The 15,745-nt window shown below is 41.5% G+C and overlaps 1 protein-coding gene and 1 long non-coding RNA gene across 2 annotated transcripts in view; one reads left to right on the top strand and one right to left on the bottom strand.

Annotated features, from left to right (window-relative positions):
* Positions 1-15,745, top strand: part of HS6ST1 (heparan sulfate 6-O-sulfotransferase 1) — a 185,192-nt gene that overhangs the window by 93,236 nt on the left and 76,211 nt on the right. The gene's annotated exons all lie outside the window — the stretch shown is intronic.
* LOC137861050 (uncharacterized) lies at positions 8,115-14,317 on the bottom strand. Its single transcript, XR_011099340.1, has 3 exons — positions 13,073-14,317; positions 12,000-12,074; positions 8,115-11,172 (listed from the first exon to the last, which is right to left on the bottom strand). It is a non-coding gene; the product is annotated as an uncharacterized lncRNA (long non-coding RNA).

Raw genomic sequence — 15,745 nt, 5'->3', positions numbered from 1 at the left:
TCTCCATCCTGTTTCTGTCCTGCCAAGTTTTGTCTTTTGAGGACCTATACCTTTGCTACACAGCACCCAGGAGTTAGCACAGTAATCTGGGGGGCTGTTAGCTGCTGCTCAACAGAGTTTCTAAGAAACCATTTAAAAACATGGCCTGCGTTCTTGTGATTGGCAGTCTGGAAAACAAACGCAGGTAGCATGTCTCCTGCGTTTGGTAAGTTCGATTGGACAGCATCATCCCTTTCAATTGCTTTCTATTTATTTCTAGCTGACCTCAGGCAGTGCTTTCTCAAGACAGGCCATGATGTGGAATTGAAAATCTGCTGCCTTCTAATCTCTTGGTGTATTGCAAGAAGAGCAAAGCAGTACCTTTGTCATTGGTTCTCATTTCTTTTCCCCAGGGCAGAACCACAGCCCTCTCCTCCTCAGCCTCTTCCTCCTCCCTTCCCCAGTGAACACACCTGAGCCTCAGCTCACACTCAGTCTGAAATTGCTGCTAGGCCATTAACACGAATGCCAACTCTCCCAGCCCTCCAGTGTGTTTTTTAATGGAGCCCTCTGAAAGTGAGTGCTTTATTTTGGGGCTCCACTAGACAATAGGCTTTCTGGATTCTCCTCCAGGGGACAAGCTTGTCAATCAAACTGTCACAGACAATAATTACCCCCTGCTTTATTCGCTCTGTCTGTCTTCAGAACAGTCAATTAGGGCTATTGATACAGACAAGCTATTCTCACCAAGTTAGTTTTCAGCCTAATTAAAAGGAACCTGTCAGTGCCTTTCCCGTAACCTCGGGCTTCTAATGGCTTCTCTTTGTGTATGGTGCAGGAGCTAAACCTCAGCCTGGGTCCTGGAGACAGAGGGCTTAGTTAAAGCATATTCTTTCATCTGGGCGTTTTCCTCAGTTATGTTGAGAGGGTGGGATGGAGGGAGGGAGAAGAGGATTTTCTAGAAAACTGGGTTCTGTCTGCTTGGTTTTGTCCAGTGTTGTTAAAATTCATCAAGTGGAAAGGGGAGAAATCCTCTGAACTTTCAGCCTCCTTGAAAGCAGTCTGATGGTAAATAAACGTTAATTCTCTCTGAGCACAGAGCCCTTTAAACAGACAAGTAAGGGCCCTCTTCAGGGATAAAAAACAATGCATTTTCCTGCCAAAGTGTTTTGTTCTGCTTTTTTTCTTTTCCTTAAAATTACTAGAACACAAAAAGATATGCCAAAAGTTTTGTCTTCTTGAGGATAGTGCTGACCTAAATTGTATTCAGGAAAGTAAATACTTTGACTAGGCTTTTATTGTGATATAAGAAGGAAACTGCCACGTTCAACAGTTTTAGCACATTTGAACAGATTGTGTCCCCAGACATCAAACAGACTCCCTGTCCAGACTCCAGGGGCATGATTCTGCCGCGAGTTTATCCCTTCTGTAGTCCAGTGGATGGGATCTAGTTTCCAAAGAAATGGTGGGTGTGGTGGTCAGACTTCTGCTTGTATAAAGCTAAGTTATATGCAGTATATGAATCTGCTGCTTAATCTAATTATTCCTTTTTCTGAATTAACAGTAATTCCTTTATGTTCTTTTCTCTTCCACGTTTTTGCTGTTATTGGATCTTCTGCTGTCTTCCTCGTTGAACTGAAACACGTAGGTAAGTGTAAAATCTATTTTGCAAATATCCATTATCAATGTTTCTCTTTTTTTTTTTCCACTTTCCCCTGATTGTGCCTGCTATATTGCAAGTAAATTTTCAGGAATGCATTGCATGGAGAAAGAAGTAATAATGAGGAAGATATGATCCTCAATGCTCTATAAATACATGTTCCCAAACGATGAACTGTTACACATACATGTGTATGTGTGCACAAAGAAAAAAAAAAAAAAGGCAAGTTTCCCATTTAACCCAGAAACAGAGAAGTGAGGCAACACAATTCTCTTGCCAACAAAATCCCAAACCAACACTTACTGCCAATGTTGTAATTAAAAGCACTGGAAATCAGAACTCTCTGTGAAGAAACTCTAAACTCTGCTTTCCTTCGATGAGGTAGACCTCCATAGGAAGTCACAGAGGTATTTCCAAGCGTAATTCAAAATGTGAGTAGGATTTAAATGTAAAATAAATAATGTTTCATCAGAAGTACACTTCCAGAAAAGGTTTGCTGACAAGTTTGTTGTAAGCCTATTGTAACTCAAAATCTGTCCCAAATTTCTGCCTTCGCTAATTACTAAATACACAGAAAGAGGAAAAAGAAATATTTAATTTCTGGAGTCTTGGAAAACTTTCCTCTTCTCCTACCTTTGAAGATGTGTGGAGAGCAGAAGAGGTCTGTGAAATCTTAAAACTGGAGCATTCAGAGAGACGTTTGAAGCCTGGGCAATTGCAGCTGTATTCAGCAGCACAGGATACAACGTCTCAAGGTTTTCCTGGACTCCTTGTGACCTGAGCTGCGGCACTTTCTCAAAGAGCTTCTTAATTGTTCTGGAGCTCCCTAGTGATCACTGCATCATTTGGAGGGTGTTGCAGCTATCTCCCACACCACTGCTCTTGTCAGTACTGCAAATTATTTTCACAGTGATTTGTATGCAACTGCTGAAAAATCAGTCTTGTTCTCAACCTTATGGTTTTGTATGTACCTATCCTCTTCTAGGTAACATGACTGTGCCAACGTTACAAAGATACCATACCTGTCTTTGTGCCACTGCTTATTCACCAGTCATAATTTTATCTACGTTGGCTCTTGTTTAGAAGTGGTTACTTTCAAGCATTTGGCTAATACAGAACTACAAAATGATACAACAGCTCCAAAAAAAAATTAGAAAATTCCCTTTATTTTAAAAGTTGTTTGGCCACTTAAGTGAACAACCAAGGAAATTGTAATTGCAAGTTTAAAAGCATTTATGTAAACTGCATGTATTAAAACCTGTGTGCATGATAGAGTCTTAAAATTTGAAATATGACAAAATACTATCAATATTATATGTACTACATATGGATCACACAAATATGTGAGCTGTAGGTCTGAACTGTGTCTATAAAAGTAGTATTTGAAGTAATCTAGCTCGGTAAGTTCAAGTGCATATACGCACATGTAATCTGAATACACTTGCACAGGAATACGTGGACCTTAAGTTGTGTTAATATGGGATACTATCCTTTCTGAAGGAAAAAGAGTATAAACATCTGTGCTGGGGTTGGGGAAAAATCCATCTAGTCTGGTAGCCGAGGGAAGAGTAAAACAGGACAGGCGTTTGTGATACTTCTCTCTAATAGTCCTCCAGCTTCCAATTACATTCAGTTTAGTGACTTCCTGAGCATCACAAAAGTAGAATGCTCAAGGTAAAAATTAAACTTGCCACACGAGTATGGGTCAGAATATGAAGCCTCTGACCTTAATTTTTAAGTGCTGCTCACAGCAACATAATACTTCCTTTCCCAGATGCCTCATCCCTTAACGGGGCTGTGTGAGAGCTCATTGCTTTCCTTTGCCATGGTTTTCACATGCTGTCTTCCAGTCTTGCCATTAATGAATAATCTTTCTGGTTTTGTTTAGTTATGTGGGACAGGTGGACTCTGCCCGTGAGGAGGTCTTGGTAGCTTATGTAGCATTAGCAGTAAATACTCTAAGAAGTATCTATCTGCCTGCTGTTCTCTCCAGTGCACAAGGGATATTGTGAGCCCTAGTTTAATCCCCCATTGTCAGTTGTGCTACCAAGTCCATCGCCAACATGAAGAGCCGTTACATTCTTTACAAAACAGCAATTATAAGTCATCATTGTGAAATAACTGATTTCAGAAATAGCTTGTCATCCTCCATAGGTGATGTTAAATTAGTTTACAAAACATGGTGTTTTGAAATGCAGCTGAAGACAGGTGACATACATGTGTTGGAGGAGAGGAACTGATGTACTTATGGTGTTACAGAAAAACTGTGAAACAAAATCACCAAATTCACATTGTCTTAAGGAAGGCTTCTCTGGCACACAGCTTGCCTGTTGTGTACCAAAAAGTCACAAAGGTAATTCATGGTTTTATACAGTAGATTATTTTGTTTTGTTTTCTTTTGTTTTCAAATTCTTGTTGTAAAGGAAAGACCAGGCTTTCCAACACAGTAGTTGAGCGATGTATTCCTGTTTGGATGATGCTCAGTAAAAGGTTCTTGAAAGAAGCAATAAGGGTAAGAGTTACTTAAGTGCAGGAAAGATCAAGTAGCAGTGGCACTAACGGTACCATTATTCTTCTTGAAAAATGTTCATGTATTTACATGCATAGACATCTGAAAAGGTAACGTTTGAAAAGAATAGATGTCTGGTTTACTTTTGCTTGATGTTGGAATAAGAACTCAGTGCTGGGGCTTGAATGAGATGTGAACTCTCTAAACTAGCCAGCTGTAACACATGGAAGATCTTCAGAATTGTCTGCCATTTTTAGGAAGTCATGCCTGTGAGGTGCTGTCAGCTGTAATTGGGAGGTTTAAAAACATAAAAATCATGTTTAGAAAGAACAGTCCTTACTTACAACCAACTTTTACATTAAAAATAAATAAATAAAGCAGGTTCTGTTTTTGCTACACTAGAAACCCACTGACAATCATATAGTTTAATGACCTTGAAATTTTCCCTGTCCTTCTTTTCTTCAGCTTCTCAACAGTCTCCAGTCTCTGGTGTTTTAATGCCCTGTATATGAAAACAAACCAAACTGAAGCAATTTTTTCCTGCCTTAGCAATTAGTAAGGAAATGCAGTTCCTGAGAAAAACAGAAATCTCAAGGTTGGAAGAAATCAAATTGCGTTATAGCAGGGTGAAGACTGTGTGCATGAATCCTGGAAGACAGGAAGAAAAAAAATCTAGCATAAAAACCAGAAGATATATCAAAGGTGTTTTCTCTCTCTTCTATTTATTTAGCTTTTCATTTCTGTTGTTGTAAGCAGTTTCTGCTTTCCCAGTCTAGTATCCAACATTGCTGACTTTTAGCCTGCATTAAGTACAGTGACGGAGTAGCACTACGTCATCCGTCTCGGTGTAAAGCCGTATCAAAGGTACTGACATCTCTTTGAAGTGAAATATTAAGCTTGCTGGTTTAGACACTAAACTTTGATGTACGTATGTAATTGTGTGTATGAGGGGATCCCATAAATGTTACAGATCTACTTCACAGCCTTTAATAGGAAAATTCGGCCAGACTTTACTAACCCTGAATATGACTGACCGTTCTACATCTCACAACTCACAGCTCAGATGAACATTGCACATGTTCTTAAGTGAATTTAGCATTGTTGGCCTAAGTTTCTAGAATTCATACAAGGAGTGAAAAAAAAACATACATCAATTGCAGAAGACACTGCATTTTCTTTGCTTTATTTACTTTAAAGTGACATATGAATTGCTGCTGGCCTTGCAACTATTATACAGTTGTATCAGTAGCAAGTCCTCATGTTAAAAGTTGCTTAATAGTTCTGATATTTTATTTAAATGGCTTGTAGCATTCTGAAACTGATCTCTTAGGTCAAGGTATTACTGCTTCAAGGTGGGTTGTGGGGTGGAGGGAAGATAGCTCTGGTTCATCAGTTTGGGTGCAAGCTGGTGACAGAAGGGAATTAACATTCTCTTCTGAAAACTGAAAAACAATTCCTGTGGCTTCCTTCAATATATTATGATGCTGTTCAGCCAAATAATACACTTGCATCGTGTCTGACAGAAGATACGTTGTAATAGGTATTTGAGAAATGATAAGCAAGTAATTGTACCATAACACACTCAAGTGGGAATGCAGTTAACATCATTCCAAGGCATAAATATTTTTCTTCTTTGGTTCATTAGTTATACAACAGTAATACTTTCTTAATGCATTTTATTTTATAGATATACACTTAGAATACAAACATTACTGAAAAGAATTTGCTTATGTAAATCAAATTGCCTTATTTTTTTACCTGAAATTGTCAGTGCCTTTACTGGCAGAGTTACTCCCTGTTTTCTTATTTTTTTGTGGCATTCCTTTGAAGAGATAGAGAACTATGTTTATGATCACAGTGAGCTAAGAACAGCTAAACTGGCTGTACCACTTCCATATTTTCTCAATTTTTTGCTTTTATGCTGGCCTTTTTTTTTTTTGGATGCAAACTACAGAAATAAAAGCACATCTAGGAGCAAGAAGCATAGGGGTTTACAAAGCTTGAGATGATGTAGGGTAGAGGGAAAGAGAAATTTTATCTTGAAAAGATGCCTAAATGACAGAGTAGGTTTGCTCGCTAAGCTCATTGCACTGAAGACCCATGTTGGCTCAGTGGGAGTCCAGATATGCTAGTGGGTGGCCTTTCCTGAGCAGCCTGTAGAGCAAAATGTGTCCCTACCAAGCTTTGGTCCTTTCATCCTGTTAGTGGCTGGGAGAGAGAGGAGAGCTTGCGAGTACCCCTTCGGCCTGAATACTTGAACATGTAGCTAAAGGATAACACATGATGGATAAATGGCCTACACTACATTGTGGGATGATTTTGTTTTTTCCTTTGCAGTTATATGATGATATAAGTGCTTTATTAGGTTAAAGAAGAAAATCAGGATGCTTGAGTAAAGTGTACTGTCATGGTTCCAGCTGCTGTTGCAGTTTCAGAGCCTGCCCTACTTCAATGACCGTGGTCACTGCAAAAAGCAGCACTCTAAACCCCTCTTGCTAGGAGATGGATGGTGTCCAGCTTCTCTTCCAAAGGGAAATGCTTTGTGCCCTTTTAAAGCAAGGCTGCTAGGATTCCACAAAGCTCACTCTAGAAAGCCTTGAACCTAGAGAAGGTCCAAACAGAGAAACACTGCAACGTTTATCTTTCACTGTCCCTCTGTCCTTGCCTGGCTGGCTTCCCCTGCCACCCCCATGAGAAAGGAAAAATGCATAGCTTGGAAGGTTCAACCACAGCATGGTTTTATACTTCAAGGATCCAACTGAAGACAAATGGCTGTCCCGTCAAAAAAGATACAGGATGCCCAAATGTCACAGTTGCTTCACTTGTAGGTTCTCATTGAGTTAAACATGCCACCTGAAAGCTAGGCTGAGTTTCAGTGGAGTTGACAGGATGATGGAACAGTCTTGCCGTTATTGTACATTGCTTCTCAGTACTTAAAAATGCTCTGCTAAATTAGAAATCGGTATAGGTGTGCTTTCATCTCTTTCTTTCCTTGTCCTTTCTGCCTAGACTCCAAAATTATTATTTTTTTTAATTAATTTATGGAAACACTTAAGCCTGACCGCGGATGTGGTGGTATGGAAGATTTTAAGAGAAAAGAAAATGGCAACTCTTCAGACTTTCCTCAATGAATGGACCACAGACATTGCTTTTCATTTGTCTTTCACAGAAATATGCAATGTGATTTTTTCCTTATCCTGTGGGTTTTGTGGCTCTGAAGACGATTACTGAGATTGGGAAGTGCCTGGCAGTACGCTGGCTAAAACAAGGCATTCACATCTGGCATTGTTTAAACCTCTTTCAGGCCTCTAGAATGCATTTTTGCAAATCGTTGTTTCCCAGGCAAAAGTATGGCATTCACTCTGATTTCATAAAACAGATTCTGAAAAGTATTTACAGCTAGCCCTTCAGAGTATCAGTGGCTGGCAGCATCGTATTGAAAACAGGCTAAATTGGTTCAGATAGGCTCCCAAGCAAAATTAATACATGAAGTTGTGCAGTTACATATAATAGCACTACGTTCTCCTGAAATATTAGCAGATGGTCCAGTGAAACAAGCAAAGAAGTGATCCATGTCTTTCCAGCTCACATCACTGCTTCCTGCTCAAAAGAAAGGGAAGGGAAATGTAAAGCAAAAATGAGAGTTTGTTATTGGATGTGCTGGGAGCTGAACTGCCCAGAGAGCAGATGAACACTGTAAGCCATCAGAACAAAGCCGTGGACTCAGCATCGTACCTTTTGCACCACTATAACTCCCTTGACATCAGCTGAGATAAACTGTACTAGCTCGTAGAAAATCATGCCCATTACTTATAATTCTCAAAAGTTTAAATTATTCTGATATTGTATCTCTCTCTCGTCCTTGTATTCTTTCTCTTGAGAGAGTGTTTCTGAGAAGATGCCAAACAAGTCAGGAGAAGAAAGGCCATTCTGTCCTTGGTATATTACTAAAAGGATGGAGGGCTATCAGTTTGAGAATTTCCTTGCCAGGCACTGACCCACTCTTCAGTTTGTGCACAGATCTGATTTTACCAACATACACCTTATTAATCATTTTATTTCCCAATTCCCTGTAACAGCTCTTTTTTCTATTGCTGCCATCAGTATCAGCGCAAAAATACAAAGCTGCACTGCTGCAATTTTCCCAGACTCTTACAGCAAGTTGTTGACAGGGATATGACCCGGTTTTGTCTTTCTCCAGCCCCAGATATATTTTTCCTCTAATTATCCTGCTCCTACTGTTTAGACTATTAGGAGTTTTCTCCTGCCTTGGGGTGTTGTTTAATCTTTCTAACCTAATATAAGTAAGTCATTTTTAAAAAAAGTAAAATTTTTTTGTTTTGTTTTGTTTTTTAAAATGAACTTGATTAGCAAATACAAACTAGCAAACATTTTTTAAGGATGGTGAAACAGATCTCAGGAGGGTTCTTAGACACAAATGTGGCTGATGGTGCAACTGAGGCTTTATTATTCAGTTCAGCTCTATTTCACAATGTTTCCATCTATAGGTTAAAGACCAAAATTTAGAAATTTTTATTTTTTATGAAGAGCAGCTTGAGTATTAAAAAATAGATAGTTATTGGGGGGCATATTGCTGTTTGCTTTGATTGCATTTTTATTATTATTAGGTCTTTGAGAAAGGTGGGATTTGGCAGTACTGCCAGTTGTTTCTGTTTTGCAAGGATTTGTTTTGCACAGAAATTTGACTGGTTTGAATGTGAGCACAAAAGCTTGTGCTTGAACCTCTTAGACCTGGAGTTGTCTCATGATTTTTCACCAAGTCTTTGACCTTCCTGTTGAGGTCAGAGAGTTCCTTGTACATGGCCAGCTCTGTTCCCCAGGGGAACTCCTGACTTAAGCCTGTTCCAGAAGTGATCTGACCAAGTGCAAGCCTCCTCTATTCATCTCAGCTGCTACCTAATGGTGGGGAATAACAAAGGCAGTTTACAGAATAATTAGTTGGGATTTTGTTGCAGATGTTACATAAAATTACATCTGTGAAGTATCTGCAACGTAATTGTATTTAATTCAAGTCACTTTTAGGAAGGTTGTGACATGCCTACTCACAGCTGAAGGAAATCCCCTCTGAAGCTAGAAATTGGGGATGTCCAAAAATGTCTCCAAAAATACAAAGGAAGAAGTGTGCATTACAACAGAATGAAATCCTGATTGTAAATGGCATGAAGCATCCTCCATTGTTTGTAGCATCAGGGTGCTGCAGAGCTCTAGCTGTAGTTTGTAAGCCAAGAGTCAAGCCAGTTTAATTTCATGTTACGTTATGTGCTTTGGAATGTGAAGTATTAGTCATGATGCATCAGTACTTGAGAGTCTTTACTGCTGTTAGTAGAAGACAGAAACTGATCATCAGTCTTACGAATAGTCAGGGAATTCAAGTTTCTAGTCACAATTTCAGCCAATGGGTACGAAAGCCTGGGCAGGAGCACAGTGCTCTAGAGAGCAAATGTTTCGCTGGGGTTTCAGCCACGCTGTGGCACTCGCCTGGAGCTGGCTGGGGCCATAACTGCCCTGAACCTCACAGAGATGCTAAGCGAGTATCAGCCCGGGCAACCAGCTCTGCAGGCCTGTGCCATCACGGACACCCTGGTGCAGCTGTGGGCCCTTAGGAGCACCTTTCAGCAGCACCTGAGCAGTCACAATCTCTGGAGATTGCAGTAAGGGTTGGTGGGGCTTTTTTCACTGGCTTCCATTTTTCTGCTGGGGCCACAAAGGTTATGAACTGGGGTTTGCAAGTACAGCAGCACTTCTGTTGTGCCCTGTTGTGAGTGAACCAGCAACTCTGTTTTCAAGAATGTATGCCTGGACAGAGAGAAGTGCACAGAGTTGCTTCTCCTTCCTTGATTTTTTTTTTCCCCTTTAATCAGGTTGGCTTGATAGTCTTATCTCAGCAACTGTTTCTGAGATGGGCTTTTTGCCAGTTTTACAGCCTTGTCAGCTGCATCAATCACAGAGCTCATCTCAGGTCACAGCAGTCAGCAACTCAGACAGCGTTAAAATCAAGAACTTTCCTCGGTAAGCACATTCACCTTTCCCAAGGAACAGATGGCAGGACTAATCCAGCATTTGCTCGTAGCCATGAATGTGCTGCATTGTTTTAGCTGATTTGGGGTGGCTTTGGTGTCTAGCTCAGTGGAGTGTCACCTGCCCCTGCCACAGCATGATTGCAGCTACCTGGTCCCTGGTGAGCCTACAAAGTCCTGTGTCTGGTTGCTTTGAGATTTATTTTATTTTTTTGTGTTAATTTTCCATGTGTTATGTGGTACTTATATTACTACATAAGAAAGATGATTGCATTTGCTCCAGACATCCCGTTCTCAATAATCCTAAACTTTCTGTGTGGTTTTCCCCCGTGTTATGCTTATGCTAATGGTTGCAGTAGGCAACCACAGACTAGGCAAGAAGTGATCCCAATGGATGGGTGCACTGGGAGAGTCTTTGCACAGCTAACCTTTGGTGTGAAACAGTGAGGAAATATACCAGAGGCAGGAGGAGAAACGAAGAACTGGAGGGTCTGAAGGACTGTTGTCACCCAGCAGGTCAGTAAAGGCTTTGGGAATATCAGCTCTTCTGATTACAGCCTCCAGAGAGGTAATAAACCATTACAGCCTGCTGTTACTGCTCCTGACTGGCTGGTAGGACATTAATCGTACATCTTCATTTCGAGTTCAGCAGGCAGATAGCTGGCTTTCTTACAGCATTTGAAGCAGAGGAGGCTGCTGGAACATGCATTAATTTGCTTAAGGTGACAGACATGCCTTGGTCCTGGAGGACAGTAGTATTTGAAAACTGGCAACACGGACCTGCTCCTGTTAACCAGTGGCATCTGCTTAGGGTGACATACCAGGAAAAAGTGTGAGAGTTTGGAACAATGCCTGTCCCCTCTGCCAACCCATCTCCATGATGTCGTGGATGTGGCATCCTGTGGCTGTTCCAAATGGGAATGCTTACTGGTTGTCTTGAAGCTTGTCTATGTGCATTAGTGGAGGCAGGTATGTCATTTGGTCTTCTTTCTATGTAAAAGAGAGAGGGGAAGAAAGGACAGGATTGACAATTTTTTACCCCTATCCACTGAGGCCAAAGTGCAGTGTGTTCTCTAGTTCTCTTTGTCCGGTAGCATGTTTTCTCTCCAGTTTCCAAGTGATATGAAATATAGAATGTGCTGCAGGAGCACAGGATACTGTATGTCAGGGGAACTACTGAATTTATGGCAGCTTTGCAGTCCGGTTTCAGACCTCTGTTTGCCTTTAGACAAGGTCTGATCCAGGTACAGGAAATAGTCTAATTTTTTCCCAGAATTTTCATGTATCTCTACTAGCTAAACCATCGGACTGTTTTCTGAGCTTTAAGTTATCAGCAAGTACTGCCACTGCTATTTTGCTTTTCCATTTCTACATCCCAAAGGTTGTTTTTTTGTCATTCAGTGAAACTATCTATGAATGGTTCAAAATCTAAAATCCAATACAAGTAACTTTTTTATTTTTTTTTTTTAATAGCAGAAGCCCAAGCGTGTTTCCCCTCCTCCCTCTTTTACTATGCTTCCCCCATTCTTTAGTCCTTCCTTTTTGATTGTCAGGTAGTAAATTCACCATGAAGAGTGACTGGGAAGTACAGAATATGTCCCTCTTCACACAGTAGTGAGCTCCCCTAGGGAAGGAGAAGTGAGAAGTCATCCTCCCCTTCACCCTCTCCCCAGCTGACACCAGACATCTGTCAGTTGTGGCAAGCACCAGGCTAATCATGCATGCGAGAACTGCGGCACCTCCCTCTTGTAGAAGTTGGACTTCTTGATGGATTTAGGGAAACTGCATGTTCGGCCAGCACCCCAAGCAAAACACTTACCTTTCTTGTAGCTGTTACAGAGATGCATAGGGTGGTCTGCTTTCTGTGCATCGTGCTCCTGCCCTGGCACTGGATCAGAAATTAAATGGAGGTGGGGGAAGTGATCACAGAATTAAAGAACAGTGATACGTGGCAGGTACTATATGGTTTCTTCAGGCCTGTGCTGGTTAGTTCTAAATAAATGCCTGTTACTAACTACTTTTACAAAATGCAAAGAAAAATAGACCAAAATGGGCATGTGGTTTGGATTGTAAATAATTTGTCTGTAACTCTCAAGTCCTTAAAACGTTCTGTAGAGCAAGATTAAGGAGCCGCAAGAGGTCTATATAGTCTTGCTTGATGCATTGTCACTTTCAAGTGTTGCATGCCATCTCAGAAGGCACTTTCTTGGTGGTTATAGCCATGAAATGGGTCCATGCAAAAACTCTGAGATCATACAATTTTAAGATACAGTTTTAAGTGTTTTCCCCATTGCCATTTACTTGGAGTACTGTGTAAAACATTTCATTATATCTTAATGTCACCTGAGTTTATTGGATTGTGAGGAGCTGTTAGTTCCTCATTTAGACTGTCACAAAGCATTTAAATTCATTAATTGACAATTATCTAACAAGCAACAGGAATAGATCTCTTGCTGGACTGAAGCCTGAGAAGCCCATTTGAACCTTTCCAAACATTAGCACATTTAATGAGCTAACAATGAATCTGAGTTTCTGCATGTTCAGTGGGAATGCTTCGTAGTTGATGGCTGATGGCATTTTTCCCCTCAATCCAGGAGAGATAATGAGACCTGGAACAATATTTGGAGTAGTCCATAGATACCCTCGCATTAATTGTTCCTTCGTTCTCCATTGCAAGGCTAGATGGAGGAGTGCCTCCCATTTCAAAGGGTTATCATGTGATAAACATTATTTAGAGTTCCTCCAATTTTATCTGCAAGGAAATTGGGGGTTCAGACAACAATATACTACAATTTGGTGTCAAGTTTAATCCATTCTGACTAAAAATCAAAAAACAAAAGTGCTTGCATTGAACAAGGCACTACAGCAGTCTGATTCAATGCTTACCTAGACATTTTCATAAGGAAATAGGCTCGACATCCTGACAGCAGTCCTTCCTTTGCCCCAACTAAGTCCCATGCCTCATTATTTGCCTTTGGTATTTCCATGATACAGGTACTTGTGTTTATGCATTTTAAGTTTGTCACTGTGTGTTCCTGAATATTTAGCACTAATTAATCACACAGCTGCTAAAGATAGCCAGCAATTCATAAGGTCAGAGATGCAGAGCTCTACCTGCAAATTTAGGGCAAAATTGTTTGAGGTCCTTTATTTCAAAGGAGCATTTTCTAACTTTCCAAATTCAAGTCGTGTCCGAGTTCTGGGTGAAAGCTGGAGTCAATACTTAGTTAACCTGAGAACTGCTAAGAAAGCTACGCTGGAAGTGCTTTTTCCGGGGAAAAAGCACCATACTGACAACGTGCTCTTGCAGTGGAATCAGCTGTACTGGCAAAGCTGTTCTTTGTGCTGTTTTAGTAACACTTCTCCCTGGAGTGCGCACACATGAAATGAGCTTTCCAACCAGAAGCAGGTTCTGCCAGTATAAACACGTCTGCACAGAGGGGCTTCTGCTGGCACGGCTGTGTCCCTCCCAGGCCCACATCTTCTCACCCATCCAGAAGGCTGTGCCAGCTGCAGCCCGTGGTTTATGTACGGCCTCATTTTAGCGTGTTTATTCATTTGCTTTTGTAAAAGTCCTAGTGATGTCGTGCGGTGTGGCACTGTCGTTCATGAACCTCAGCCTCTCGGTGTCAGTCTGTCTATTAATCCTATTTAAACCTGTTAAACCCTGCCTCTTAATACACTTCCCACCTGCTTCGCTCTGCAGTCCATGTTGTTAGGGACGATGCAGGAGTATACAGCTCGGTAAATGAAATTTCCAGAAGTGCCTGAGTGACTTAGGCCCTTGATAGTCGTACCCTGCATAGCTCATAGCCCCGTTTGAGAAGTTCTGTGGCCTTGTGTTTATATTGACTGCTTACTTACAGGGGTAGGTAATCCTCCCTGCACTGTTTGCAGGCAGAGTAAGCCAAATCCCCCACTGATACAAGCCTACATCACCCCATAAATTTCAGTGAGACAAGCTAATTTACAGATCTCTGAGGATTTTGTGCTTTACAACTGGGCTCATCAGGGAAAACATCTGTATGGAGCTTGGGAGCCCCCACGCTCTGTTCCAAGGGTTTGTCACAGGGCCACAGCTCAAAAACAGCAGCCTCAGGTGCCTTCCTCTCCTATCGCATGTGTATATGGCACACGGTACGTACAATACAAAGAGTACCTGAATTACAAGCAGCAGCCTGACTTCATATATGTTTGAGGCAGCCGTAGTGCTGCTTGTAATTGAATATAGGGAGTTGCCTGCTTTTCAATCAGCCCCAAAACTGGGACAGAAAACAGATCACTGTTACTGCGTTCCTGACAGTGGAAGTACAGGCTATCGTACGGGTTCCCTCTTCCACCTCGATAACAGCACAAAATAAATTTTCTCAATTCTTTCAAACCAGTTATAGATCTTTCCTCTTTTTGTCAGTCTTGTTCTGTGTGCAAGAAATGTTAGAATAGACTTCATTTTCAGAATAATACCCTTTCGCTCATATGTGTCCTGAATACAATGAGGTCTTAAGACTTAAGCATCAGGTGTATGGACAAATCCTGTGCGTTTTCAGCAGGATTTCTTCTGCACATTGAATGACACTGTCAGCCCATGGGAGGAAGCTGTACTACTCTATTCCAGTACTGAGCAGTTCTCTCTAATCTGAGAGTTGCATTTTTCATGTGCGGAGAGCAATGCGCTGTGCTGGTGTTCAGTGAATGCCATGTTTTGCCAGTGTCAGGGGAAGTTTGTCAGAACCTTAGTGCTGAGGAAGTAGAGAAATCCAATCTGGGATTTACCTGGGACCAGTCCGTGAGTGGTGCTTTATATCGGTGTCAGGCAGCAGGAGGGAGGGAGACGAGCAGCTCGGTTTCTCCTACTTGGAGTGACTTGTTAACTAAGTGAATCCTAGGAGGAGGTTTTGAGCACTGTTTCTGCTCCAACTTCAGAATGGGATTTGCAGTGCTTAATAAGAAGAACTATTATTGTCTTGACCTGCAGACCCAGTTCAGCTCAGCTCAAGGCCACTCTCACCGTGCAGGAGATGGGGGGATCTGTCAGGGAGTGAGGGGTGAGGTCAGGCACTGGCTCAGGTTGGCTCTGGCTGTTGGAATTAAGTGGATCTGCCATCTGTGGATCAACTCAAAGGACTTTCATGCCTCAGAGAAAACCCTTTTCCTTCACAGCTTTCTAATGCTTCAAGAAATAAGGCATTTCCACATTTAGTGGAGTTTTTGCCCTTGAAGGATCTGATGCCTTTGTGCTCGAGCCCCCCCAGCCTCCCTCCCAAAACTGCAGCAAGCCTCCTTGGAGGGGAAATTTTCAAAACCAGGGGTGGGACTTGGGTTCCCTGCTCTGCCACTGATCTGCCAGGTCTTTCAGCAAGTCACTTCACATCACTAAGTTGCTATTTTCTTTCCCATCCTTTTCCTTCTTTATCTGTTTGGGAATTTAAGACTGAAAATGATCCCTTCAGCTGTGGGGTCCAGTCCCCTGTTGTGCAGGCAGTCACATGCTAAATATTTAGCACAGAAGTCTGTGAAACGTCTCCTTCGGGCGTACTCATCCCTGCAGGCTGCCAAATG

The sequence above is a fragment of the Anas acuta genome, chromosome 9 (assembly GCF_963932015.1).
Source record: "Anas acuta chromosome 9, bAnaAcu1.1, whole genome shotgun sequence".
Lineage (NCBI taxonomy): Eukaryota > Metazoa > Chordata > Aves > Anseriformes > Anatidae > Anas > Anas acuta.
The sequence above is the reverse complement of the archived record's forward strand: the minus strand, read 5'-3'. Positions and strand labels throughout refer to the sequence as shown.